Source organism: Varanus komodoensis, unplaced genomic scaffold (genome assembly GCF_004798865.1).
Source record: "Varanus komodoensis strain SLA01 unplaced genomic scaffold, ASM479886v1 scaffold9122, whole genome shotgun sequence".
In the NCBI taxonomy this organism is placed as follows: domain Eukaryota; kingdom Metazoa; phylum Chordata; class Lepidosauria; order Squamata; family Varanidae; genus Varanus; species Varanus komodoensis.
In genome coordinates this window covers 1,136-3,206 of record NW_025336614.1, presented here as the reverse complement: position 1 = coordinate 3,206, position 2,071 = coordinate 1,136, and the positions used below count along the sequence as shown (strand labels likewise).

Here is a 2,071-nt window from a genome sequence, read left to right as displayed (position 1 = left end):
CCGATCCGGGAATCAAACGCAGGGCTTGGCTTCTATGGGCGCAGGCAGGATGCCTGTTGAGGCAGTGCGGACCCGTTCCCGGAGGAATTGATGGGGGATCGGGCCCCGTTTCAGGGCCAGAATGCAAGCTTCCCCGCTGGCACATGCAGCATTCAATTTCCTGTACTTGTTCGAGCGGAGAAGAGCTGAGAAGTCTCATTTATACCATCCCATCTCTCCTCTGAAATACACGAGGGGACTCAGATATAGGAAAGGTGACACCCCCCCGGGCGGGGGGAGGTCTCCCGTCCCCTTTCCTCCTTGCAAGTGCCTTCCAAGGCGGCTCCAGTGGGGAGAGGAGGTTGTATGTGGCAAGCCTTTTTCTCACCAGTAATCCTTGACATTGATCCCTTTTTTAGTATTATGCACTATTACGTAACACACTTCCAGTACGATGAATATTTTCTGTACTGGAGAGAGAATAAGCTGAGCGATTCTTGTGGCTTGCACTTTTGTGGAGGTCCGAGTCGTTTTTGGGAGGAACCCCGGGAAGGGCCAAAATGGATAGAGGGGAGCAAACACTCACACGCGGGTCATTATCTTGAAAAAGAGTTGGAATGGCCAGTTTTGAACAGATGCTGTTGTTCTGATCAGAGTCCACATTGGAAAGCTGACTTAGCATTCCCTCTTTATGACACTGTTAGCTTTCGTATAGATCGTATCTTCCTTTGGCCAGCGGGCCTGGGGGGCCCATGCTGTCAAAATTTTCTGTTTGCCATCTCAAGGACCGTCGCTGAGAGATATTTCTGGTGCGACGTTTCTGGCTACGGAAGAGAACGCGGGAGTAAGTACATCCATGTTCCATCTCTCTCTTCATGTAAAGGGCGGCTTGATGGCCTGTGGCAGCGTCGTTCTCCTGAAGCTAGAGCCGCCTGGGAAAGCCCTTCCCTTTGGTTCTCAATGTGCATGCAGTTTTACCGATCTTTGTTGTTTGACGGGGGCCATCTGTCTGAGTTAAATTGGGGAGCGCAATGTTGAGCACGAAATCATTTGGTGGGGTAGAGGCCGACGTTCTTCCTTAGTCTTCCCCCATGCAGTGGACGGTCCACCTCAGAGGGCCCCGGGAAGAGTCTCACATGAAGGCCACGTCTCGTTTGCATCTGGGGTTGACTGCTCCAGGGCCCCGAGGACACCGACCGGGCACTTGATCTCCCAGAACGTTCATCAGAGAAACGACGAGCATCAGACCGTGATCGACGACGTGTTCTCTGCTGGAGATGGAGAGCGGCAGACAGGCTGATTCACGCAAAGTGAGTGTCTGATGTGCTGCTGCCAAAGCCCTTGGCATCAGAATTGTTTCTGCGGACGCAGCCCGTGTGAGGAAGATGCCCCCTGGCACCTCCCTTAAATCTTTCCTGTTGACATTGCCGACGTGGCATCCTTTTAATAGGTTCCCTGATGTACCTGCCGAAGCTGCTGTCACTCCTTCCGTGCACCATGTCCCGGGAGGTGGAAGGAGGCCACCCCCCCNATCTTTCCCGTTGACATTGCCGATGTGGCGGCATCCTTTTAATAGGTTCCCTGATGTACCTGCCGAAGCTGCCGTCACTCCTTCCGTGCACCGTGTCCCGGGAGGTAGAAGGAGGCCACCCCCCCAGATACATAAACAGCAGCGCCACAGTCCTCCAGATTGCTTTGGGCGCAGCCCCCCACGTGTTCAGGCAGGAAGAGCGCCTGCAATTCCCATGGTCCCGCGACGGGCTGGGGGAACACGCGTGGCTTAACATGCGTAGGCTTCCACCGCGCTCCATTGTCCTCACCCTTCGGGATCCTGCTCCACCGCTGTCCAGCCTGTGATTTTGCGCAGCCTGTGCTGATGACGACTGGACAATGCTAACCACCCCTCTTAGGTTTTGACCTTTCAGGGAGATGCTGGCAGTCCCGTCATTCGTGAGGCCGATGCCAGGAAGGAGCTGCGTGGGACCGTCAGCGGGGCGCTAGCCGTGCCGAGAAGGAGAAACCCGCAGTCTAAACGGGGGTGCCTCGGGTCGCATCGCACCTGAATGGAGTCCGAGACAGGACCCACCGCCCT

At 55.5% G+C, this 2,071-nt stretch overlaps 2 long non-coding RNA genes across 3 annotated transcripts in view; both read left to right on the top strand.

Annotated features, from left to right (window-relative positions):
* LOC123017352 overlaps window positions 1–2,064 on the top strand; it is a 2,401-nt gene extending 337 nt beyond the window's left edge. The window contains exons 2-4 of one of the 2 annotated variants that reach the window (XR_006413587.1): window positions 684–823; window positions 1,077–1,289; window positions 1,905–2,064. This is a non-coding gene — a long non-coding RNA (uncharacterized LOC123017352). Of the gene's footprint in view, window positions 1–44; window positions 824–1,076; window positions 1,290–1,904 lie in introns of both variants that reach the window. The other variant, XR_006413588.1, reaches the window with a different exon arrangement.
* LOC123017351 overlaps window positions 1–2,071 on the top strand; it is a 6,472-nt gene that overhangs the window by 3,938 nt on the left and 463 nt on the right. The window lies entirely within an intron of this gene.